Below are 26,185 nucleotides of genomic sequence, written 5' to 3' on the forward strand. Positions count from 1 at the left end.
AGGAGAATACATATGCCCTGACCACAGAATTCTCACGTAGCTTACTCTAAATTAATTGTTATCTTCTCTGAGATTTTCCAAAAGACCACTCCCCACCCCCATTTAATTATGAATTCTGTATGAAACATTTATAGGTGGGACTTAGGGTATGGGCAAATATCTTGAAATGAGTATAAAGCATTACTTACCTGTGCATTTTTTTTAGATGAAATAGTTTGCCCCCTTTTCACTTTATTTATGGCATGACTTGTGACCCCTGAGAACTATTATGCCATGGGAAATAGTGAAGGAGTCCCATGTATATGAGTGAAATTTGTATGAGGTGTAGATTTATCTCCACATGAATATTAGGTATATGATTTTCTGATCATACTAAATTATATTTTGCTTGATGCCATCCCAGGTCTTTTACTGTCTTGTTATCCTTACCAAATCAAACACAGCTACTCAACCAAAGTCTGAAGGTGCACACAAAGTATGTGACCTTGTACCCACCTGTATATAAAAATGCATCGACGGGTGTGTCATGCATAGCCCTTCTCAAAGGAGAGCAAAGATCATTGCTTGGAATCCAGCCTAAGATTAGGGGTGGGCAGGGACAAAGGGTCGGTGTTAAGGTAAGACTGAAGCCACACATTCTAATAAGTTTTCCCTTTCCTTTCTCCACCATCTGTAATATGAAGCACAGCCTGTTTGAATGAGAGATGGGACTTAGAGAAAGGGTAGGCAGAATAAGCTAAAACATATGGTCTACATTAAAGAACAGACATATAAAGCAAATAAGAGCCCTTATACTTTGATTTGGGAAAGTTTGAGGCAGACTCAACCACCAAGGACCTAAGAAATATCTTCAGGGCAATGCAGAATGAGCAACAAGGCTAGCTATAGGGAGCTCAGGTGAGAATCAACGCTTCCTTCCATTCTCTTGGAAAGCTAGACTAATGTCTTTAAAAACTCTCTCTGACACACGAACAGTGACCAAGTCCTGATTATGCATACCAATGGATGCCAGGGGCCATCTGGAGTGGACAAAGTTCAGCTAAGGCATATTATATGTCTGTTCTGATGAACACATAAATACCAATGGATGCCAGGGGCCATCTTGAGTGGTCAAAGTTCAGTTAAGGCGTATTACATATCTGTTCTGATGAACACGTAAATACCAAGGGATGCCAGGTGTCATCTTGAGTGGACAAAGTTCAGCTAAGGCATATTACATGTCTGTTCTGATGAAGATACAAATGGAGACTGGGCCAGGCAAGACTTTGGAGACTACTTCATGCATCAAATTGGTCATCCTGAGAACAGCAATGGCCAGCCTTCTAATCACAGGTTCTGGAGTAGATTGCCTATAGAGACAATAGTCACACCACTTCTGCATAAAAGGAGAATCTACTTCTCCATCTCTTGAGTATGGGCTGTTACTGAACTTTGCTCTGACCAGTTGAAAGTTGCAGAAGGAATGTTCTGGGATTTCCAAACAGCCCTTGGAGAGATAGCTTATAACATGGTCTTTAATATAATATTTGTATCGATTCTTTGAGAACATCACACATGCATATAACGTATTTTATCTGTCAATACCCCTAACCCTTCCCCTTAACTCCTTCTTGATCTATCCCCTACTCCTCACCCCTCCCAACTTCATGGAGTCTTCTATAACTTACGTTTTAACCCTTGCTCCTATTCTAAGACAGCAAATTATAAAAGCTCAGGCTGACGTGGTAAAGAGAGAGAAGCCATCTGGTGAGAGACAGCTGAAGGAGAAGATACCACAAAGAGAGGCCATAAGGAGGAAAATCAAGATGTCCCTTCAGACAAGGAGAACCAAGGCCAGGTCATGATGGACCCTCAGCCCAGCCCAGCCCAGCCCAGCCCAGCCTAGCTAACTAGTACAGCTGCAAGAGGTTGATTTAGCCACCCTCCATGTATCAGACTGGCCACTCTTCCCTGCCCAAATTCCTGACACACAGGATCATGAACAAAGAAATGATTGCTATTTCAAGGGACGATGTTCTAAAGGTGATATGCTGTGGATAGTCATAGATAACTGAAACAGTGTCTGAATGATTCTGGGTGCCTCAGGCTGAATTCAAGATGGAAGCCTCTCTACTGTGCTAATGGTGGGGGCCGGAAGTAGGAGAGTGCCAGTATTGTAAATTTTTGGCTGAAAAGATTTCCCCAAATACAGATCTTTGGACAGAAGACTGGAAAAAATAACAATATAAAGGAGGAATGTTTTATACAGGCACAGTGGTGAAGGAGGACATGCCATTCATCCCATCTCCTTTTTGGTAGTAAAGACATCTCACAGGTGCCTCTACCTCCATCGGATGAGGACAAAAGTCTCTGTAGAAGGGTTGCTGGAGGGGCTGACAGTGTGATCTCACTTAGCCTGTATTGTCCATATACCCAGTTGTACAGCCCCTGCTCTGGAAACAACAGAGAGGCCGGCAATGCCCACTAATCAGACGTGAGGGGAGCTTTTGTGCAGACATTTGGCAGTCACCTGAAGGAACAAGGAGATAAGGGCACAGTTACTATAAAGTTGCAAAGAAACAGCTATCTTGGGTTGTACTTACATGGTTTCCTTTCAGTGGTGCCCTTGTCAATTTTTCTAACATCTTACACGCCCAAAGCACTGCAGAGAGACAGAACCCCCACAACTCCAGGGGTGGGGAGCTGTGCCATGTCCTGCTGGCCTCTGGGACCACCAACTGCATACAGCATGGCTCTGACCTCAGATATAAGCAGGTACAGTTTTCAGAGTTTCATGTGTAACTCTGATATCTATATATATTTTAATAAGCAGAGGATTATCTTTAGTGGATAGGAAAATGCCTAAATATCCACCAAGAATTTATTGTGCCTCTGTTTTCTAGGACCCCCACACCCCCAAGATTGGCCCGTTTTGGAAGGTCAAGGAAGTTTTCTTCATGTCTGCCTGGGCTCACTACAGAGGTTCTTGGTTTTCTGCTGCTGTTTTGTTTTGTTCTGTTATAAAGGGAAATGGAAGCAGATTACCTAGGAGCCCATCTTCTTGCAAACATGAAGAACAAGCCCAAGTTCACCAGGCAACCACGTCGTGTGTCCTGTGCTGTGGTCATGGTGCGGCACAACAGTTGGCATCCCATGCATGGTTGCTCTTCGTAGTACTTAGTGGTTTCCATCAGGACCTGGTGTAGCCATCAAACAGTGAACACATTACGGATGAGTGATAGTCCTAATCTAATTGAAGAGGACTTTACTCAGATTAGAACAGGCTAAAGTCCCCAGGGAATTGCTCACACACTTCTATTGGGAAAAGTCCTCCTAATCTGACATTTCCTCACATTCCAGCCATACCTTGTGTCGCTGGGAGATTTCCGTAACCATGGTGCATGACTTAATGTTTTGTAGATGGGAAGAATGTTAACTAAGTTGATTACTCAAAACTGACTGATAAGGTGTCAGGCGGGTTAATTTGATACTTCCTTAACTTCTCCCAGAGAACTTGACCTAAGCCTCCTCCTCCATGGGTCATCTTTATTGTACCCCACATGTATGGCAGAGAACAGACGAAGGACCATGCATTTCATTCTTGTGTTTTCATTTGCTGTATAATTTCATTCAGGACAGTAGACTTAATTTTGGATAACCTCCACAAGTGGCGATGATGTTACAATTGGAATATTTTGACTTCATATGGAAAAATAACACTGGAAAAGGGGCCCTATTTACACTGAAAAAATGGGTTTAACTCTACATGTAGAAAGTAGGCCCTTTCAGTTGTAATTCAAACATCAGCTCTTATCAAAGTGTATCAAGGAGACAAATTTCCAGGAACGCTGTGATCTGGAATTGCTTTTCTCCCATCACTTCCGCCTTCCACACAGCCTGTCCTCAGTAAACAGCCCCAGATGGAAATGTGAGCTCCATATTGTTGGGATATAGGAGATCTCTGTGAGCTCCAGGCTGTCTACCTGTCTGCAGAGTGGAGGAAGAACTGTGTGTACTGGGGTCTGAGCAGCCTGTTTGGAGTAACCCTAAGAAGTGGCTAATACCTCAAGGTAAGCCAGCAAAGGCATTACCACTTTGTGTGCACTCGTTTCAGGAAATAAGAGGGATCGAGTCAGAAGGTTTAAAAGTGAATTATAAATCAAAACGGTCTCAGCTGCATCCTCAAAGCACTTGGCCTTTAACAAACTGAAGGTTACTTCTCAAAGATAAAATAGCCCTGTGGAAAGACATAAAATTTCACGGTATGATCCCATCCTATAATGAGACTTTAACAAACTAGCAACAGGAAGACCCACTTGTAACATTTCTAGCAAGTATACCCAGAGGATATACATTCAAGGGTAGTTGACCTCCAAAAAATGTGCAGACAATTCAAATTGATTGTAATCTCTTCTCTGCTCACATTTATTATTTTACACACACACACACACACACACACACACACACACACACACACTTGCATGCTTTCCTATTTATTAAGGGAAACACATCTTTTCTCAATTTAACTGAGTGTACTGTGGCAGGTGAATGCAAACTTCAAGGGTGTGTTAAACAGGAAATAAAGTTAAGATGTAAGAGTTATTAGCTAAGAGATTATATCAATAATAACATGGACAGCAGCACTTCAGGTTGTAGGTCAGAGAAAGCTGGGAAAGTCTGGTGATAGTGGAAGTCTCACAAAACAAAACCCAACCCAACAAACTCTGATAGTTATTCATCCAGCAACTCAAGTCTAAAGAAATCAGACTTCAAAAAAAAAAAAAGTCATACTGCAATCCTGTATATAAGATGACAGTCCACATACCTGGCGGTGGAGAGCGATGATAAGGATCAAATAAACCTTTGATAAAAAGTCCTTTTACCCTGATTTCCTCCTAAATCCAGGGTCTAGAGTGTCCCCTTGGGCAGCCTCAGAAGATGTGCGATACTATAAGCTCTTCTTGCAGGTGGAGGGGACGTCATTCACTTGGCCTGACCCATCAGAGACTTCCTCAGAGGACCACACACCTTAGGCCTGATCCGCTCAGCTTCCTAATCTGCTTGGCCCTGGCTTTTCACTCACTCCTTGTCCAAGGTGGTTGTCCTGCACTCATGATACACTAGGGTGTCACTAGCCACAAAGCCAGAAAGGAAATGACCAACCAGAATTCACCATTCACAACCACCTCAAGCAGTGCTCCAGTGAAGACAGGGCATAGGAGGCCCGGCTGCTGTAGAGACCTAATTACACAAGGTAAACAGTACTAAGTGGCGCTTCATTGCTTAATGGTTATTAAGAAACGAAATCTCTGAACCCTTGGGCTTCTTAGAAATAATCATTATGTGCCAGGGATGAAATGGATGGCTCCAGAACAGAATGTCACTGTGGTGACGGTGCTTGGACACAGCGGAGGGAAGCAAGTTGCTGAAGTTGCAGTCTTAGAGGAAAAGCCCGGCTTGTGACCGGGGAGACGAGATCAGGATCCGGGAACGAGTCACCAAAGACTAAAAGGAGGCTTGCATCCTTCAGCCAAGCTGGCTCCGTTTTTGAGAACTAGCTGTACAACCTCTTGGTGAGGTGCCTGACCTCTCTGATCCTCGGCTTGCCTCTGGAATTACGATAATAACATTACCTTCAAGTGCTGCCATAGGGGTTCAGTGGCGTGGTGTGTGTGAATCACTACAGTCAATAGTCAGTGTTATGTCAGAATTGTACTGTTATTACTGTTATTACGGATGTAAGCTTTAAAAGCTGACTGTGCGATACATGTGTATCTGCCTCCCACCCAGATGAAGAGCCTTCTTCAACGAAGCCGTTTGAAACCAGGGCAGCAGAGAAGATAATATTTGTTTTGTGAGTGAGTCTTACTCAGTAATTCACCTATTTATTTCTTCACCACACTGTTTCAAGCACTTTTCCAGTTGCTCAGGACAGGACCACAAAGAAAGCAAGGTCCTCGCCCTCAAGGAGTACTCAGTCTACAAGGAAGACACCGTGTGAACAGATAACCCAGAAGATATGGAAATAGGGTGAAGTTGCTAGAGCCAAACCCAGGTGTGGATGCCTGGAGTTGGGGCTACTAATTGGGAAGCTGGGAGTCCCGGAAGCCTTTGTGAAGGCATTCAACCCATGTCTGTACCTTGAATCCGCGTTTACCAGACTATACAGCCATGAAAGACATCTCATGTAGGAAAGACTCCAGTAAAATATCGAGGGGTAAAATGGCAGAGTATGTAAATGGAATGAATGGAAGCCACCAAATGCATGAGGCAGGGAGGCTGTGGGAGACCAGGCTGGAAGTCACGCAGGGTAACTTTATATGATATGTCTCAGCGTGTCGGAAAAGGTGTCGGGAAGAGACTGGGGATGAAGAAATTTGATGGGGAAAACCGATCTGAGTCTGGAAGAAACGAGGAGCAGAAAGAAACAGCTGGCATGCGGGGGTGATTGGGTGTGGCTATACCAGAAGGCAGGACATCTCACCGTCTGAGAATGGAGGGACAGAAGTCAGTAAAGACGGGTTTGGTGGGGAGACAGGCCTACAGCGGCGTCCACACCACTGTGTTCCAAACAGCATGCTTCACTTCCTAGGCCTCTTTGGGGGTATTCGCTTTCAAATCCGACTTTGTAATAATAATACAGTCTTTGCTTGATGCCACCTGTGTACTGCATGTGCCTTACATGCCATAGTAAATGCTTCACGAGTTGGCACCTTAAATCCTGGCGACAGCCCTCTGAAGTGGGTATTATGAATATCATTATCATCTAGGAAGACGTCTCTCATTTTACTGCAAGCGAGTATTTTCCGAGTTGGAAGGTGTGTGGATGTTCAGGGCTGTTATGTCAGCCAGAGTTTTGAGGAGGGAGTCAAAGCCCCGATGAAGGACTCAGGAACTTGGGAGCTGCGTGAACGGTTGGGCGGTGCAAAGGCCCAGCGAATATTATGAGTCTATGTTTGTGCTGGTACCCATTGGCACAGCTGGTGAATCTTCCCCTCCATGTGTAGTTTTCCAGAAAATAAGGGCATGTGATGGTGGTCATGGTGTAGATACAGTGAAGACAGGACAGAAACCCAGAGACAGAATGTGCCTGAGCACGGCTCGGCACTCACACAAAAGAGCCAGGCTGCATTTGTCAAGGCTGTGGAATCTCAAAAATGGAGGCACCAGAAGAAAAGGGTCACCATGGGGAGGGTAGAGGGATAGGAGAGGACAGGAGGTCATGGCATAGGATATCAAGGTTTAAGTTCTCAGACACATTGCAGTTCTGGGTAGCAGCCAAGTCTGGGATCGGCTCTTGCGGTAGCACCTGCTGTGCAGGGGAGCTGAAGTTCATGTTCACTTTTTCAACACAGGAAAAATATATTCGTAAGTGCCACTGTTAGGGGGGGCTGACTCTGGACCTCCTAGACTATGACAGGATGCAGCTTGGCAATGATCGTCGTGACTCAAGGGCCGGTATCCACAGTGACTAAGACGGATCCGATCATAAGTGACAGTGGCGAGAAAAGGCAGTAGGTTACAGAAACCTAAACAAGGGTGAGGTATTGCCACACGACAGTGAAAAAGTAGTTTTTTTTTTTTTTTTTGGTTTTTCGAGACAGGGTTTCTCTGTGTAGCTTTGCGCCTTTCCTGGAACTCACTTGGTAGTCCAGGCTGGCCTCGAACTCACAGAGATCCGCCTGGCTCTGCCTCCCGAGTGCTGGGATTAAAGGCGTGCGCCACCACCGCCCGGCCCGTGAAAAAGTAGTTTTAAGCCGTGAAACTGTGCCAGAATCTGCGACAATGGGACACAAAAGTGGTGAGTTTACAGGGAGAGTGGGAAGGGTGGCCAGAGAGGAGAGCAGCGCACATGAGGTGGGGTGGAAAGGGATCCAGCACCTGCCAAGTGTGGCCTGGACACCAGGGGCATGGCACCCCCTGCCAGCTTGTTAGAAAGGCAGGCCCTGGCCCTCGCTCAGGCTCCTGAATGGAAATCAGCATATAACAAGATCACCAGGTAACACGGTGCCAATTAAGTTTCTGTGAGCACTAATCTAAAACTAGGGAGGTTGATTGCAGTTGGAAGAGGGAAGAGTTGCTATAAACTGCTTCCAATGACCCCAGCTCTCTGTCCCTGCTCAGAGGAGGAGGAGGAGGAGGAAACCTCCTAATGATAAAATAGTACTCCCAACTCAGCATGTCAAATCACAATAAAACACCCCTTTTGACCTCGAAAGCTCAGTGGACTGTTTTCTGTTTTCCACTCATGTATACCAGGCGAGAGGGTGTCTGTTACCAAAGCTGTCTTACCTTGGGGGAGGTGAAAGGCAGTTGCCTAAGGGTTTTAAGACTTGGAGTTAGTGGAGAAGCCAGGAGACAGAGCTTGGGCCAGACTTCTCTACCCCGGTTTGTTCTAAGCCTAGAACCACACTTCCTCTGCAATCACTCTCTCCTGGCCGAGAGGCTAAGAGAAGACGGTGCCAGGGAATCTGTAATTGTATAGCTTTTCCAGTGAACCACTCCAGGTCCACATAACCGGTCATGTCAGAGCCGACTTTCCCCTTCTGAACACTCAGCGGTGACCAAATGGGCTGGAGGAAGTGGGAGAAAGACCGTGAACAATCCTGGGCTGCGCCTCAGAGACTAATAAATAATTACTAATGGGAAGGAAAACAGAGGAAAGCAACCGGCCAGACAGTCAGCGTGGGTTCCGGCCCGCAGAGGGGGACAGACTGGGAGTAAGCGCAAATGAAAAACTTAAAACACCAGCAGCAGCGGTGACCCGAAGGCAGCAAAAGCTGGCCAGCCGGGAAGGTTTTCTCTGCCTGCATTTGATCCCTCTGCTCACAGCATGTTTCAGGGACTTCCCGAGGCTGAGAATGGACTGTTAAATCGTTTGCCATATGAGTGCCGGGCAGAGCCAAACGCTTTGCTTTCCCTTTAGGGCTCAGATTCTGCCTTATTTTAAGGGGAAGAATTGGAGGACCTCTGCTAAAGCACTGATATGTGTTGAGACTTCACCCAGACAGTGAAAATGACAGAGCGGAGAAGCATGGGCAGGTGCCATATTGTAATCTGTCCACCTCTTAAATTATGTAGCACATGTATCACAATATATTGAATTTAAAACCCGAAGTATGACATTCCATAAATAATTCACACTGGCTTTTTCATTAAGTGTGAGCTGAGGCTTAGGACAATGATACTTGATTTTTGTTCATGTCTCACTTAAATACAGGTGTGAAAAGGAAATTACGGCATTGCTATAGTGAGGCAAGCATGGCTGGGTAGAAACACACACTCACCTTCACGATCCTTCCCCAGGAGTAATCCAGAAAAGAGTAAACAATACATGAATTTTCTTAAAACATGAAATCCATTCAGGCTTCTCCTGCATACTATTGCTTTATAATCTGCACTGGGTCGATGACTGCCCACTTGGTATAGCACCTTCTCTCTGCAGGATCCTGGTCCTGAGGCACATCATCTGGGTCTAGGGATGGCTATGTCTCCACACACTGGATGTCTATAAATTGCTTCTCAAAGTCATTCTTTTTTAGGTCCTCCAGGGAACCCACCAGCCCAGGGGTAACTCTCTGTTTCATTTGGTTATTTATGATTTAGTTCTTAAAGAATATTCATAGCTGGGCAGTGGTGGTATATGCCTTTAATCCCAGCACTCGGGAGGCAGAGCCAGGGGGATCTCTGTGAGTTCGAGGCCAGCCTGGTCTACAGAGCAAGATCCAGGACAGACACCAAAACTACACAGAGAAACCCTGTCTCAAAAAAAAACAAAAGACAAACAAACAAACAAAAGACAGTTTGTATGTAACTGAGGAAGGTTTATGGAAGAAGGGATATTTTTTAAAGAGTCTTGAAATAAGTGCAGGTTCTAGCAGTTAGGCATTGAGAAAGAGAAGTGATATATCCAGACCCAATGCCCAAGAAAAGCAGGGAAGAGCTGGGCAAACTGGAATGGTGAGGGACTAGTAGGATCATACATACAGATATTCTGATGTCCTATGGCATCAAAGCCACACTGAGGAGGTGAAGGCTGAGCAGTGGTAAGCTGTGGACAAGTGTGAAGTGAGAAACACCACAATCAGGAAGCTCATTCAGATTACTGTGCCCGCAAGGTGATCTCTATGAATGCCCAGGCTAGGTCAACCATCCCTCCTCTCCGTAGCCAAGACAATTTTATCACTGCCTGAATTCTGTTGAACTGAAATCATCTTTATGACATTATCCCCAGATAAGGCTGGAAATTTCTTGGTGGTAGGTTGGTGCTTTATCATCCCTGAGCCCTACAGACACGAAAGGTATCCAGAGTAGGCATTCACAAACACCTGTTGAAATACAGACAGGAAGTTTCAAGTTGGCAGTTCACTAAATGTAGAGGTAGTAAAACAAAGAGAGGGAAATTGGAAGCTGATTCCAGGGTTTAAAGTCCACATTGCCTCCAGGATCAAGGTCATTATTTATAGAAACAGGGAAGTCAAAAGGAGGAACTTCATAGAAAAAAAATGCAAAACCTTAATGGTTAATTTTTAAACCAACTGAGTAGGAGACGTCAGCAAGACTTAGAGACAGAAATGTGGACTGTGTAGCGCCAGGGCACAACCATGGTAAACTTGAGAGTGGTTGGTTGTGATTGCTGTATTTCACTTAATCTTATGTAACGACTGCAAGATTTAGTGACTTTTCACAGCATGACACCTGACATATCTCGTGTGGACTGGGCACTGTGTCTCCTAGTCTGTTCCTGGCTGCAAGCATCTGGGACATGGTGTCATCACCGTGGAGGAGCAGAATAAGAGAAGGCACAGGATCAATCAGAGGAGCACGCTTGTTTGTTTGTTTTTAATTTTGTAAGCCTTTGCACAGAAATGGAATATCTAGAAGCAGCTACTCACATCCCAAGAACCAAGGTAGATCACACAGCCAAGGTGACATCAGTGGACCGGGAATCATGGTGAAGGGAGGGAGGAAACACGGTGCTATGCGCACACATATAGTATCCCAGTAACCTACTGGGATCTGTTCCAGGATGCCCGGTGAACAGCCAAAATGATGGGTGCTGAACACTAGCCACAGCTTCCATGCTTTTTCCTCCTTTCCTTATAAAAGGCTGTTCTGTGGCTTGAGAGCAGATAGCACAATTGTCTTTGTTCCTTCTTCACAATTTCAAAACCAATTCTTTCAGAAGGTATAAGCCAGGGCAACCTTAGGGTACTTTATTTTGCTCTTATTTACTAAATCAAAAACATTCACTTTTTTTATTGAAAAGAATCTCTTTTTACCTTCTCTGTGGCATATCCGAATTATCAACATCACTACTCCTGTGCTTTGGGGTCATTATGAAATGAAATCGGGTGTACGTGAACATGAGCCCTGAGATAGCAATACTAATACCTTGGAGTCTGTCTGATAACCCAGATGGTTACAAAGTTACTAACAGGTCAATCTTACATAGGTACAGCATGGATACACCTTCAAAGAAACAGTTCAAGCCACAGGCTACACAAAGCTGCAATGGGTCCATTTCATATCACCACTCAGAATGGCACACCAATAAAACTTTCATGTACTTCTGGAATTTTCTGTTTAATACGCCTGGCCTTCAGTTGATCATGGGTAACTGAAACAAAAGAGGTAAAACAATGATAAGGTCATGCTACGGCAATGCTAGTCAACACTGGGGAACCACTGGACATACGTATTGAGATCAGCTCATGCACTGGATTGCTAATTCGGGAAGAAGAGAAACGGAAGGGAAAAGAAAGAAGTTGCAGTGGTAGGTTATACTGAAAATCAGAGGAGATTAAAATCCGGGGAGGGGTGGAGTGTTGCCTGATACTGCAGATGTGATGGAAATGTTCAAGAGAAGGAACTGCTTCCATCAGACTGACTCCATCTCTGTACAGATACCTGGTCAAGCTGCACTTGGCTAGTTTAGGTCTAGGATGACTGCCATAGGCTGGTTGTCTAGAATAAGTGTGTACACTACTAGCTCTTGCAGCAGCTGACTTGTGTGAACTAGAAAAAAAAATGAAAACCGAAGGCATACCACAGTCATTCTAACTCTCATCAAATACCAAGGTGGGTGAGGGTGTCACAACAGGTGAAGAGACCCTGGATTCATCGAGAGAGAACAGGATTATTAGAGTATTTTGGTGAGTTTTAGCAGAAAAGTCTCCTCTCTCTTAGAAAGCCAAACAACCAAATGGTAGCCTTTGGGAAACACTCAACTCTTGGTGTGGTAAGAGTTTCTAGGAAGAAATTAAACTGCAACACAGCCTATGTAGAGAAGTGCATGCTCTGGTCAAATAGTTAAGCCAACAAACTTCACTGTCCATTCAGTATATAAGTGCAGTGTGCTTGGGAGATGGGTACACAGACGTGCATAGCATGATGGCCATCATAGACAATAGGTTGCTTATCATATATCTGCCATCGACTGTTTTGTTTCTCCAACTCCTTATGTACAGAACATCTTTAGCTTTATTTGTTCCTATTTAACAGATGTTTGCAAGTAGATGGATGCATGCTTTGAACTGTGTTCCCTAAAAATATTTGCTGAAGGCCTAATAGAGTGTGCCCTTGTTTGGAAATAGGACTGTTGCATATAATGAGGTCATTCGGGAATGGTGATGGTCCTGAACCCAATATGACTGGTGCTCTTAAGAAAAGAAGAGACCCACAAGGTGACAACAGAGACCAAGATTAAAGTGCTACCGCTTGAAGCCAAGACATACCAAGAATTGCAACGTTTTGGAGACAAGGGCTGCTATGTAGCCCAGGCTGGCCTTGAGCTTGTAATCCTCTTGGGCAGCCATCTGAGTGCTGGGGTGACAGGCATGAGCCACCGTGCCTGACTGAAAGCAGTTTTAATTAGGATAGCATCCTTTTTCATAAGGCTGCCAGTCTCTAGCATGAGAGACCATTGGAATTCCATGTACATGGAGACACAGCAGAGTATGTCCTAGTGTGTTAAGATCATCTATCTGACAGAAATGTGTCACTAACTCAACAGCAGGCAAGAGTGCTTGCCTCATTCATTCTTGCTTTTGGGGTGTCTCTGTTGCTCTTTTTTTGTGTTGTGAATCTTATTTGCATATAGCATTCCAAGTCATTATTTTTGGAAAGTGATGTTTAGGAGTTCTGGCTGGCTTAAGGAGAGAGTTATAATAAAAAAAAATACTGCCTCATTTGGTTAAATAAAATCCTTGTGTTCTTTGTTTGAAAAGCTTAAGAGTGAGACTCATTATTTGCGTTTTCCTGGGAAGTTCTTGGCACAGAGGGAACTGAAGATCACGATGCCAGGCAGCAGGCTTTCCACTCGGAAGGCCTTCAGGAATGCTGATAGGTGCTGCTGAACGTATACTTGTCAGCTCTGGTAAAACAAGGTGCAGACATCCATATCAGGCTATGGAGATGACTGCAAGCACACCCACAGCTGTACCCAAGGATTTGTACCAAGTGCGGATTCTTCTAAACTCACCCACGGCTTATGAAGCCCACAGGCTTATGAAGCACCCACTGTGTGTTCCTGACATCAGTCACCTGGGGTTACATGTGGCATCTCCAGGCATCTGAACATAAACATTCTCACAGGTTTGTACATGAGGCAGTGAAGTCCTGAACAGGCATTGCTGCTTCTCTGGTACCACCCAAGAAAACAGGAGAAAAGCTCTTTTTGGTGACCCACGTATCATGCTTCCTAGTGACCTACACTATGACCACATGTACACATTCCCATCAACATTCAGGTTGTTTCCTCCACTTTTGGAGGAATCATCCTCCACTCAAACTCTGGCATGCTCAAGATGTGTTCTACAACAGCTTTGTTTTATTTCAAACCAGGATTTCCCTCTACTTGGAAATGCTGCTAGCAGTTATATGACCAGAAGGGAAATCTATCCTTGTTCACTGTTTGCCATAAAATCTCAATCATCCCGGCTGGTCGCCAGCTCCAAACTGCCGACTCTCTGCATTTATGCTTCCTTCAGGAGCATACCAAGATGTGCAAGCATTTTGAGGGTTGGAGGTTAATTACCGCTGAGTCATTAGACAGCTTCCTTCTCTGTACCAGTGCCATTTAAAAAAGAATCATGTGGCTGCTATGGCTTTGGCACCACGGAGATCTATGAGCTGCTCTCGAATCACTCAGTTCTTCTCAGGAGTCCAATTCTAGAGCCCAAACCCAAACTCTCAGAGTTCCTTGTGAGGACACAGCAAAGGCAGATTTTTTTTCCTGCAAAAAGGCCAACTAAGTAGCAAAAGATGTAATCCAGTGTAGTAAAAATAAAGCATGATGGGTTTGGACGCCCTTTGTAAGTCAGGAGAGAACACATTATTGTTATCCTACATTATAAATGAGACGATGCTCTCTCCACGTTTTCCAGAACTCAGTGTTGTTTTATGAGTCTCAGAGTTACCCAGTTGTCATGCTGTGGAGTTGAGACTGAGGTGGAGTGCCAGGCTGGGAATCTCTACACTGCTTGCCATGCTATGTTGCTGCTCTGGAAAGACCTTTCATTGACGGGTTAGTAGCTGAGCAGACACTGCTTACTGTTTTCTAGGTGTCACTGGTTTGCAAATGGAAAAGAAGATTCTAAAATGAACAGTAGCATGAGAGTATCAGCAAGCAGAACCACATCTCAGGGCCTCAAACCCTTCCGGCAGACCACCTCTGAAGAGAACAATTCGGGAAAGCCCTGTGAGCCTAGGACAGTAGTGTCTGTGGCTAGGTCTCATCTAGTGACTTCAAACAATAACCTGCTCTTTACAATGTCCAGATTCCCTCCTGACACCCCATCTTTCCAGTGACTTCCTTGAATCCTATAGTGTGGATGCTGATGCCCAGACACTGGTTCTGATATCAGATAAATGACCTTTATTGTCATGGAGACCCAGGCCATGTGATACCATTGTGATCTAGATATCAACTTAATTGATTTTAGTGAAGTGATAAATATGGTGCTTTGTGTATAAAGATGTATCACAGTTATTAGTTGTCAGTGTCTCTGTGCACTTGCTTCCTGCCATGTAAACCCGTACTTCCCTACCTCATTCTGGTAAAATGCTATCTGGTGAGTGATCAGTGTTGACTCTTGTAACAAGACATTCAAACTGTTCTTTCTGGCATGCAGTGAGGACATAACATCACCCTTTTTGACAAAAATTCATAGCATCAATTTAATTATGAAGAATAAGATAAATCTAAACAGACAGACGTACTATAAAATAACTGAAGAGTATTCTGCAAAAGTGAAATAGTTCATAGTGTCTTTCAGTGAAGACAGATTAGAGAAAAACAAAGATACATAACTCAGTGGGACCTTAAGTCCTACATTAGATCCCAGAACACAGAGAAAACATTAATGGAAAAAATACAGTGGAATTCAAAAATAACTGCAGTTGGGTGACAAGATGTTGAGTTAAATTTAGCCTGAAGATGCCTTTCCTTTGACTCTTCATGAACTGTAGCCTAACAGAACATGAACAGAAGGAGGCTTTGCCAACCCTCTATTAAAATGAACAGGTGATTCTCAGCCAATCACAGCAGCCAAGCTTCAACCTATCATAACCAGCCAATTGAAAGGCCATATTCAAATGTGGGGCTCTCACCAATCAAGCTGTTTCTATACCTGTTTTCAGTCAATCACAGCAGGCTGCTGGGGTGTGGAACTGTGATCTGGAGAGCTGTTCAACTTCCAAATTGTCCTTTGCTCAGTTAAACTCTGTTGAACTGAACATGCTTATTCCAATCACTATATTGCAGTCATTTCAGGCACACTCTCAGGGGAAGCTGGACAAAAGGCATATAAGAACTTTTTGTATTATTTGTGCAACTTTTCTGTAAGTCTAAATGATTTCAAAGTGAAGGTTTTTGTTGTTGTTTGACTATTTGGTAGGTAGATTTGGCACTCAAAATTAGACTGAAAAATCACAAAGCATTTTCAACAATTTTCCAAGTAGATACTTTGATTTTATTATCATCAGTGCTGAGAATTCTGCCTCCTGTAAATATACACTACAAAAGAGCAGAAACATCAGAAATCTTGTTTGGGCCATTTCATGAATGGTTGGAAATTCTCTTCTAATCCTAACTTAAAATTAATTTCGTGATTTTTTTTTTAAATCTTAAATGACCAACTGAAACGATTAATTTTATTTCTTTAAAGCTTTGGTTTTTTGTTGTTGTTAATTATTTTATTTCATGTGTATGGATATTTTTGCTTGCATGTTTGTTTTGTGTACCAGGTGTGTGCAGTGTCCATGGTGGTGAAGAAAGGGTATTTCATTCCCTGAAACTGGAATTATGGACAGCTATGAGTTGCCATGTTTGTTCTCGGAATCGAACCCAGATCTTCTGGAAGAGCAGCCACTGAGCCATCTCTCTAGCCTCAAACAGCCAAATTTAAAATAAAACATTTTAATATACTAATACCCAAAGATATACTTATTTTTTCTTATGTGCTGAAATATGCTTGTAGGGATATACTAAAAATATTTGTTTCCCACAATTAAAGCATTGTGTTTCAGTAAAGGGAAAATACTTAATGTGTGCAATAGAAGCACTGAATTCACAACCCAGAGTCGTGTCTGAATTGAGCTGCACTAGGAAGCATTCACTGGGGCTGCCTGGCATGATGCCACACGCAGTGCAAAGTACACACCTTTGTGTTCAGAATCAAGGCAGAAGCAAAAGTATGTGATACAACATGGTGAATACTGCCAGAAGCATCTTGAATTTATTATGTGCCTGATTTTTGTGAGGGTTTATCCCAATTGTCAACTTGACAGGACCCATCACCCTGGAAATGAAGCTCTGAGCACGTATGGGAAAATTTTTCTAGATTAGGTTAACTGAGATCATAGTTTCAGATAGAAACAAGGACAGAGCCAGCTGTGGAGCTGAACAATATAAAAACTAGGTATTTTGGTGAGGAAAAGAGTGCCAGTGAACTTAACCTTACAGACAAGACAGATTCAAAGGCAGCTGTAAGTGTTAATGAGATTAGTGCCATTAATGAGCAACTCTGTTCTCAACATCAGAAGAACAAAGTACCTTGATAACAAGACCCAACTCATGGAAGGCTCCATCTCATGAAATGCAAATTCATTTGAAAGGAGAGAAACTAAATGCAGAATTCTACTGAAGGAGTTCTCTGCTTACAAACAACTGCCTAGGACAGTATTTTCCCAAGACCAGCATGCAAAGACCAAAAAACCATAGTCCCCATAGTCTAAAAGGATTGGACTCCAACCTCAGTTGGCAGCAGATCTTGGCAGCATTATCCACATGGTACTGTTTTGCAGGCATGAAAAATCCTGTATTCAAGAGGTTAGGGAGGCTTGTGTCACAGTTCCAGAGAGCTGCTGAGGCCACACAGTGTGGCGGTCTGAGTCCTTTCAAAAATGCCCTGACTGACCACTGCTTGAAGTTGTGAAGGTGGGGTTTAAGTTTCAGTGGAGACTCCATGATGTTGGAGATGCCAGAACTACATGACGTCCACTAAAGAAAGTGGTAATCATGGATGGAATCGATCCAAAAGGGAGTTGTATGCTGCAGATAGAAGAGCTGTGGGGGTGGAGCTACCTACATGGCCCCATTAGGATCCTTAGATGCCAGATGTGGAGCTGTGGAGTTTTGTATTTTCCCTGCTGGGCTTTGTTCCTCCTTTAATCCTGTCATCCCTAGCTATGTCCCTTGACTTCTATTTTGGAATAAGACTTTAATTAATATCATTGAATGCTGGCATTGTGTAACTTGGTTTTGATCTTATAGGTACTCGCAATTCAGAGAATGTAGAGACTCTCCGACTCCCAGAAGAGACTTTGGAATTTACACATTTAAAAAGTTAAAAGTGTGTGTGTGTGTGTGTGTGTGTGTGTGTGTGTGTGTGTGTGTGTGTGTGTGTATGTGTGTGTGTGTGTGTGTGTGTGTGTACAGTTTCATGGAGGTGGTTCTGTCCACTTTTACGTGGCTTCTGGGCACTGAACTCATGCTCCCAGGCTTCAGTGGAAAGCACTTTAACCTACAGAGCTATCTCACCAGCTCAGACTTTGGACTTTTAAACAGGGCTGGGACTCTTAAAGACTGCTTGAAAATTTGAAATTGGCTGAATGACTTCTGCATTATAAGAAGACCGTGAGCCTATGGGGGAAGGGCTGAAAGCTTATGGCTTAAAAGGGTTGTATTGGGTTAAGGCTATCAAGTTGACAAGGAGTGAAATTGTGATGCTCAATATTTATTGCCAACTTGACAAGCATCACCATGGAAATGACCCTATAGACTTCACTGTGGGGGATTTTATTTTTGGGGTGGTGTGGAATAATTCTTTTGTACACTATAAAGATTTGTCACTTGGATTGGTTTAATAAAAGGCGGATTGGCTGGTAGCCAGGCAGGAATTATAAGCAGGCAACCAAACTGGGAGAATGGTGGGAAGAAAAGGGTGGAGTCAGAGGAGTCACCAGCCAGATGCAGTGGAAAAAGGAGATGAAAGTGCCGTGTTAATCAAGGTACTGCCATGTGGCAGAGTGTAAATGAGGAATAGGGGTTAACTTAAAATGTAAGAGCTAGTTAGTAATAACTCTGAGCTATTGGCTGAGCATTTATAATTAATATTAAGTCTCCATGTAGTAATTTAAGAGAAGCCCTGGGAAAGGAAAACTCCACCTAGAACTGGGTTAATAGAGGTGGGAAATTCCCCTAAGTGAATGGGCTGGGATCTCAAACTAAATAAAAAGGGGAAAGAGAGCAGAGAATTAGCATCCATTTCTCTCTGCTTCCTGACTCTGGATGCAATACTACCCATCTGCCTCAAGCTCCTGTTGCCATAATTTCCTCCCTGTGATGGACAGAACCCTCAAAATGGGACCCAAATCAATGTTACTTTTGTTCAGTATTTTACTATACCAACAAGAAAGTAATTTAGTTTTGAATTAATCTTTGTCAATGAGAGTACAGAAATCTTTTGCTGTTGGCTAATTTGGGAACCCCTACATTCAGTTACAGGAATCCTTATGGTATATGAGAGACTGAAGGAAATCAGGGACTGATAGGTTTAGAGTGTCATCACTCCTTTCCTATGCTGTCAAAACGAGGATCAGAACTCCCATGGATTCACTCCAGAGACTAACATCATTTTTTATGATGGATGATTATTTACTTAGCACTTGTATTTACACTCACAAGTAGATTTTAATGGCTTACTTATTGTACCTTAACCTATTGCCACAATTACTCTTGGCTTCTGACCATGATATGGACTGCTAGGTACCTGATTCTTCACTAACTCCATGCCCTAGTTAGCATTGATTATCAACTTGTTACAGCTTAGAGTCATGTGTGAAGAGATTCTCGATTGAGGGATTGCCCAGACTAGACTGGCCTATGGCCATGCCTACAGGATACTGTCTTAAGTACTAATTGGTGGAGGAGGGCCCAGCCCACCATGGGTGGCACTATTCCCTGGACAGGTGGTCCTGAGCCATACAAGAAGGCTAACTCTCTCTAGCTAGCATGATCCTGTGAGGAAGCCACAAGAAGTTTGCTCTATAGTTTCTGACTTCAAGTTCCTTCTTAAGTTTCTTCCTTGACTTTCCTTAATAATGAATGGACTGCCACCTAGAAATACAAGCCAAATAAACTCTTTCCTCACTTTAGCCACTTTTGTGAGAGAGTTTTGCCATACCAACAGAAATTAAACTAAAATACCCCACTTTATGGACCAAGATCGGCAGCACACCGAGCCAACAATCATGTTCATGTGTGTGTGTGTGTGTGTGTGTGTGTGTGTGGTGTGTGTGTGTGTGTGTGTGTGTGTGTGTGTGTGAGAGAGAGAGAGAGAGAGAGAGAGAGAGAGAGAGAGAGAGAGGGAGAGAGAGAGTATGTGTGTGCATGAGAGTAGAGAATTGAAAATATGAAAGGAGCTTTTTAAAATTTTTAGTACTCTTTATTGAATAATATTATACTGAAAGAAAAAAGTGAACAAATTGCTAACAGCAGATGTTAAAGTTTACACTAATGCCTGCTTAAGTAAGCGGATGAGGAAGCAGAACTTGACCAGCTCCATAGATGTTCCCACTGCATTCAATTCTAATCACTATACCAAGAACAGGCAGCCACTATCAACTTAATATAAACACATACTAATGGATCATTCAATACATACTCTTTTTATGTCTAGCTTTTATTCAATATACCACTTATGAACTATCCATGCTATGTCTGTAACATGTAGTTATATAGCACTCATTACCATTGCTGTATAGTGACCTATGGTGCAAATTTACTACATTTTTTTCTCCATTACCTTGTTTGTGGATGCTTAGATAGGCTTAGTATAGAAATACTTCATTTTTATCTTATGTGAATGGGTTTTTTTTTCTGCATGTAAATCTATCCACCACATGAGTGTCTGGCTTTCTGGAACAGGAAATCCAACGTCAAGGACAAAGGCAGGTCTGTGGTTTCTTTGGCCTGAGGACTGTCCTGATTGTAAAGGGGGAAGAGGAACTACTTTGGAATAATCCAAATGTCCTGTTCTGATTTCAATATGGGTTATCAGTATATACATTTGCTCAGACTCTGAACTACTCACTTAAAATGGGTGATCTGTGTTAAATTATACCTTAATAAAACTACTTTTTTTTTTGGTTTTTCGAGACAGGGTTTCTCTGTGTAGCTTTGCTACTTTTAAAACTCTTTTACGGATGTCTTCTATTGAAATCTATAGGACACGGTCAAATTAGGGTGTCTCGTCTTCCACGGAGATCACTCAAAATGTCAAAAACCTCCTGAGCACTCCAGTAGAGAGCTTTGTCTACTTAGAAGGAAACAGCTGCCAGTACCTTTAGAAAGAACTGTTTTGGTGGAAGACGTCACAAAAGCCTAGTTCTGGCTACTTTGGTCACCTCATACTCCACAAATGACTTAGTTTCCGTTCCCTGAGGCTCCCTGCCAGTCACTCAACAAACCAGCCAACAGCACACTTAACAAGCTGGCCCATCACCACGCTTAAAATCTACAACAAGGCATTTCCAAACCCTGACCTGGGAAAAGAAAGATCCCCGGCTGCTTTCCTCAACATTTTACCTTGCAAATCCAATCTTCACTTGTAATTTTAACTCCCAAAGGGAGAACAGACGGCACCCGTGTCTCAGAAGGATCCTCTCCCGCCGAGCACCAGAGATGCGGTATTTTAATAGCTGCCCTCGGCCCCTCCCCTGGGAACGTATTATATGGTCATTAGTGATAGGCAAACCTCTTTGGATTTCCAGGTTTGGGTCTGTGCCAGCAGTCCTGAGTTCCTCTTTTTTCGACAACTTGAAATTCTTCTTTTCTTTTTTTCATTTATTTTTGTTTTATTTGATTCTCTTTTACTTAACCACCTGCACATATGCTTTGGTCTCTTCTTCACAGAAACGAGGAAAAGGAAGAGGTGACCAGTAGAGACTGTGAGCTCCTGGCTACAGTATCTGTTGACAGCTCATGTGCCAAACAGAGCTGTAATCAGGCTCCAATTCGGCACAGTCAAGAATAAGTGATTGGAAACTTGCTGTGTGCCCACGTTCTAGAGATGCCCAGGGTGTTTGTAGGTGAAGCAGAGGCTCCCCTGAAAGATGCTGAGACAAGCAGGCCAGTGGACACAACTCACACAGATCCAGTAAGACCCTGGGCTCTAAGAGGGGTCTGGGATCCAGAAAGCTAGAGAGAATACTTCAAACCGTTGGGAAACAAAGGTACTCATTCCTCACTTCTCAGCTTCTGGAGTACAAAAATAAGGCATTTAATTCATTATATGTGATCTCAGGGACTCTCATTGAAGGTCTCCACCTTTACTGTCCTCTAGAAAACTAGAATGCTGATATTTATTCCATGAGCTGTCTGATGGACTGAATCTATAAACTTGGGATTACATTGAATTCAAGCCCATCGAACCCGGACAACAGGCTTGAAGTCAAAGCCCGAGCTCGTGAACCGTACCCATCAGTCAGAGACCGGCTGATGGAGTCACGGGCGCAGTGGGGAACATGAAGTTCTAAGCCCTTCCCATCGTCCACAAGAGGAATCCCAGGATACAGCGTGTCCCGTGACCTTGCAGAAGGCTGGGAATGTCCAGGTCAGAGGCAGCAGCTGGCCTAGGAGGGCTGCCAGAATTTCTGGGACACTGATGCATTCAGAATAGGAGAAAAAGGAACATTGGAGGGGGTGCTTGGCCAAGGGAAGGGATGAGGAGCTGAGAGAGCCTTGCACTGATCATTTCTGATTGGTGTATTTCATTTAATCTGAAAAAAAGTGAGTCCTTTAAGTGTTTTCTCTTGAACACATTCTCCAATGTGTCTGAAACTATACTGTGTCTACTATAAATAATTTCATGCAGTTACCATACAAAATTTCCTTTGGACCTGTTTCCCTAATGTGTAATTAAATCAGGGAGACCATTTCTGCCACAATTAAGGGCTTTCCACTGCTTTTGGTGAGCCTAAAGTTAGCACGTCTGATTCTTAGGAAATCCCCGCCCCACCAAATCACCCGGATGGTCTGTATCCTGCCAATTTTCTTGGTTCTCCTTAGGCCTGCTTACACTGTATTCGTCACTGTCTGTAGAAGATGACAAGTACAATAATAAGTAAAAGCTATCCATAATATTGTAATGTATGGATGTTACTGCTTTAAGGTTGTTTTGACTTTTAAAAGTGGTTTTACATGGCCTTCAAGGACACCAGGTACCCACATGGTACATATACATACCTGCAGGCAAAACATTCATACCCATAAAGTAAATTTAAATAAGTCTTAAAACAAGCCAACAAACAAAATGAAGATTTACAAACTAGAAGTGGACAGATTATAGGATGTACCTAGAATAAATAATGTATCAGAGTAGCTTGAAAAGTGTGTGTGTGTGTGTGTGTGTGTGTGTGTGTGTGTGTGTGTGTGAGAGAGAGAGAGAGAGAGAGAGAGAGAGAGAGAGAGAGAGAGAGAGAGAGAGGAGGGAGAGAGAGAGAGAGAGAGAGAGAGAGAGAGAGAGTTCTTAGGTGTGGGAAGTAGTAAACATTCCTTTTCATCAGCCTTTGCTACATCAAACCACCCCAAAATTTAGGAGTAATGAATAAGAATTTACGTTTCACAGACCCTGGACAGATGGGTTAGGACATCTGCTTCGGGCTGAGAACTGATGTGTCTGGATCCGAGAGCTCAGCTTCTTTCAAAAGTGTTCGGAATCACCCTCTATGCTTAGTCCTGTGAAGCTGTTGCCGCCCTCAGTTGCTTTGCTGATTCTCCCTGGAGTAGAAGTGAACGCCGGGTATTAGCCTTAGGGACATGAAAATCAATCTCTGCCTTCAATGTCTAGACAGACATTTATTCCAGCTCTAGTCCCTTTTGAAACTGGATTGGACCTTGGTCTAGTCGGTGTTTTCTAGAGGAACAGAACCAAGAGAATGAATATATACCATGAAGGAGATTTATTAGGTTGGCTTAGATGATGTGCACTGGGTAGTCCAACAATGACTATCACCTTGCTGGAGAGGTTGAGAACTCAACAGCTACTCAGTTCACAAAGCTGGATACTTTAGCCGTCCCAATCTGAGGCTGAAGGCCTAGAAGATTCCTAGGTAGCCACTGGTCCTCATTCCATGTGAAAAGTCTGAAGAAACTGAGCCCTGAAGAAACGTCAGCAAAGGATGACAGCAGGGGCAGCAATACAGTAAATGCATCACATGCAAAGAGTAGAGGTGGGGGAGGGGCTGGTGGGGGACAAAAGCAGCACTGTGGCTGCTCCAGATCCCCTGATATCTGGGCTACCAGGAGAAGGCACTGCCTGCTATGGGGGAGGGTCTTCCATGTCCAGCCAACTCTTTCAGAAAATACCCTCAAAGATTGGCCCATAGCTTGATCCCAGATCCAAGCAAGTTGACAATCAAGATTATCATCACAGACCAGGTGATCAAGTTTTTCCAGTGAAATGTGGGCAGAGATGGTACATATCATTCCCTAACAGCAGCATCTAAAGCTGATGCTTTCTTTCTACAATTTACCTCTTTAGTCAAAGCTAAAGTATGTGGAGGGCTTTAATGTCCTGGTGGTGAGGAGAGTCAAAAGGTAGAAATTCTGGGTCGCTGCAGAACATATGGATGGCTTCTTATAAGCAATTAATAAACACTGAGAAGTTAACCTTCATGGCTTTTTTTTTTGATGGCAGTTATTAAAGGCTGCCTATCCCATCATGCCAGAAAGTGTGTCAGTCACTGGGACTAGATACTGATTAAGCAAAGTGGAAAGGTCCCTCAGCGCATCAGAGCATTCAGCTGAAGAGATGTGCCGTGCTCCAGAAGGACTTCCCGCTGCACACTCAGCCCACAACTGACTTTCATAAGAAGGCAGCTGAAGTTGTCAAGGACTCGGCCTTTGTGATGCTTGCATCCCACATCCAAACTCTCAGCCACGTTTCCTTCACCATCCACCAGAGACCTTTGTTTGAGCAGAGGGATGTGAAGAGTTTCGCTGGCTGCCTGTTGCTCCTCTGCTCCTTGAGCGTCTTTCTGATCAAGTCAACCTCGCTCTTCTGCTCGGGACTCTGCTCACAGAAATCCATCTGTTTTCACAAAGCTGAAAGCACTGTTGGCCGCCATTACAAACCTGCGCGGGCACGAGCCATACCTACTTGGATAGGCAGAATACGCGCCTGCTGAGGATAATCATTAACCATGTCTTGACCCAGTTTCAAGCCAAGGCTTTATGGGGTGGGAGCAACGAGGATAACCGCACAGAAACCTCTGCTGAAGGGCATCGTCCTTCAACTACAGACCAGTCCAAGACCAAGGAGGGCCGAGAAAGAAGAAATCTTACCCCTCTGCCCAATATCTTTCACTCTTCTGCTGTTTCTCCCTTTCTCTCTCTCCCCCTCCCTTCCTCCTTCTCCGCCTCCTCTCCTCTCTCCTCTCCTCTCTCCTTTCCCAACACAAATCCAATTATCCAATTGCTTCAGCCCTCTAGCTGGCACAGCATCTATGGTCATGTAGCAACTCCACGCTCAGACACTCTCTGGGAGCCACAGCAAAACTGTTCCTGCTTTTCTAGTTAGAGCCAGCTCTTGCCTCTCCTTGGGCCTGTGCAGTTCGCCTCTCTCTCATTAGCAGAGTTCAATCCCAGACTGCACATGGCCTCTAACCCGCCCACCCCCACCCTCCGGCCTCGACCAGGTACAGTATTTTCGCCTTTGTTCTGCCAGACATACCTTTATTCTGCGGGACTGCCTTCTTCTAGAACCCATGAATCTAGCTTGGTAGCTCCCAGCCGTGAGAGGGAAAGCATCCCCTCTCTTGGAGCTCCACAACCATCACCATAAACAGGAGTCTCCTTGGCATCCACAGAGGGACAGGAGATACTCCGCTGCTGGGAACAAAAACACTTTATTTTGAATCTTCCCTCGCAGTATCACTGAGAGCTGGAAGGATGGGGGTGGCAGGGCATGAAGGAGAGGGGAGGAGAGCACACAAGCAGAAAGCTTATTAACCTTTCCAAGAGGCTTGTGATTCAAGCTTGTGGAGCTTAACATTTTTTTTTCTCTTCCAATTATTTTAATGATGCTGCAGGAAGTCTGAACTTCTGTGCTGAGACTGTGTCGCGGCCACGGTCCTAACTGATCACATGGTAACATTCCGACCCACTCTGGGTCATCCCTGTATGAAAAATCAGCTTGGGAAAACCACTCCTACTGCTCAAATGCATCTCTTTCTCTCTCTCTCTCTCTCTCTCTCTCTCTCTCTCTCTCTCTCTCTCTCTCTCTCTCTCTCTCTCTCTCTCTCTCTCTCCTCCCTCCCTCCCTCTCTCTCCCTCCCTCCCTCCCTCCCTCCCTCTCTCTCCTCCTTCTCCTCCTCTCTCCCTCTCTCCCATTCCTCTCCTCCCTCTCCCTTTCCTCTCCTCCTCCTCCTCCTCTTCTTCCTCTCACCCCCACCTCTGGATAAAAGGCTCTTTTTGGAAGACCTCTGAAGTTTAAGTCTTAGATATCAGCTTTGTTTCAGAGTTTATTAGTTACTTTGTTATCCTCATTCACCACTTCCCTCAAGTAAGTTTATGTCCACTCTAAATGGCAATTATGTGACTCTAATTCAAACCATTTTGTGTCATCCAAATCCAGGCACATTACTTGATCTCAATAATAGAGGAACATACCAAATACATTTTTGTTGCTGAAGAAACTGT

The 26,185-nt window shown here is 43.9% G+C and overlaps 1 long non-coding RNA gene across 1 annotated transcript in view; it reads right to left on the reverse strand.

Moving 5' to 3' along the window:
• LOC128101973 (uncharacterized) overlaps positions 1 to 25,427 on the reverse strand; it is a 70,069-nt gene extending 44,642 nt beyond the window's left edge. The window contains exon 1 of the long non-coding RNA XR_008215280.1: positions 25,218 to 25,427. This is a non-coding gene — a long non-coding RNA (uncharacterized LOC128101973). The remainder of the gene's footprint in view (positions 1 to 25,217) is intronic.
• Positions 25,428 to 26,185: the final 758 nt, after the last annotated feature.

This window comes from Peromyscus californicus, unplaced genomic scaffold (genome assembly GCF_007827085.1).
Source record: "Peromyscus californicus insignis strain IS unplaced genomic scaffold, ASM782708v3 Scaffold_7__1_contigs__length_154581171, whole genome shotgun sequence".
In the NCBI taxonomy this organism is placed as follows: domain Eukaryota; kingdom Metazoa; phylum Chordata; class Mammalia; order Rodentia; family Cricetidae; genus Peromyscus; species Peromyscus californicus.